This window comes from Limulus polyphemus, unplaced genomic scaffold (assembly GCF_000517525.1).
Source record: "Limulus polyphemus unplaced genomic scaffold, Limulus_polyphemus-2.1.2 Scaffold5245, whole genome shotgun sequence".
NCBI lineage: Eukaryota > Metazoa > Arthropoda > Merostomata > Xiphosura > Limulidae > Limulus > Limulus polyphemus.
The window spans coordinates 25,039-26,197 of record NW_013670855.1 but is presented as its reverse complement, the minus strand read 5'-3'; positions in this window follow the sequence as shown (position 1 = coordinate 26,197).

Below are 1,159 nucleotides of genomic sequence, written 5' to 3'. Positions count from 1 at the left end.
CAGTGGCGACACTTGTGAGATAGCAATTTTTATTTTGTTATGGTTTTGTTTACTGTTCATTTATTCCTTCTGTCGGTTAGTTCAGCTCTAAGCTTTTAGCTGGAGCACGTTGAATTTGTATATGTTTGTATGTATTATGACACTGATACAAGCTTACTCTAGCAGTAATGTAAAAGTTTTAAAATGTTAAAGTGGCGAAATATTATGTAAATTAGCTAGTCACATGAGATGTAGCTTAATGGTCTAACCACTAAATAAAAACCCAGACTTTTAAAATAGGCCGACGTTCTTATGTTCCCAAAAGAAGGACAATAATAGAATAATCCAGAAAACTACAGATCTATTAGCTTGACTAGCCGTCTAGGTAAAGTTTTAGAAAAAAAATATAAACAGAAAACAATTAGCTTATCTTGAAAATACTGTTACGCCTCTGTCCTCGTTTGTTAATTTCCCGTATAATTTCTTTCGGATGAAACTTTAGCGACAGAAGTCCTTTCTTAAATAAAACTAGTTTATTCTTTCTCAATTCAACTTTGTAATACACTTAATTTCCACAATCACTTTAAGCACACGCTATAATTCACAATGATTCACGCACTTAGTTACGGTCACTACCGCGCTTGACTCAATTGTCCGTCTTTATCTCTGCCTGTCTGCAATTCAATTCCGATTCCGATTGATTCGTCTCACTTTCGGTGACGAGGAACCCACTTTGAGACTAATAATGATGATGACACCTGATGATGACAAAACATTTTCGAAACGTTGTACATTTGCTGTTATGTTAAACTTATATTAAAGTTTTTCTTCATTACCCATTCAAGCCGTCTCCAGCCATTATGATTCGTCTCACGTTATCCGGCGCACTTATATACAGGAATAGAGGGCGCCTAGCACATACTGGGTTATTCGTGATGTTCCCCGATCCTTCGAGAATATCATGACGTGTACCCGAGTCACGTGACTACCGCTGTCGTAACAATACCAACAAATTGCCGGAGATCCAAAACGCATTCCGTAACTCAAGACAGTCAATAGAACATTTACTATTTGCTTATCTTGAAAATACCAACAAATTGCCGGAGATCCAAAACGCATTCCGTAACTCAAGACAGTCAATAGAACATTTACTATTTGCTTATCTTGAAAATACCAACAA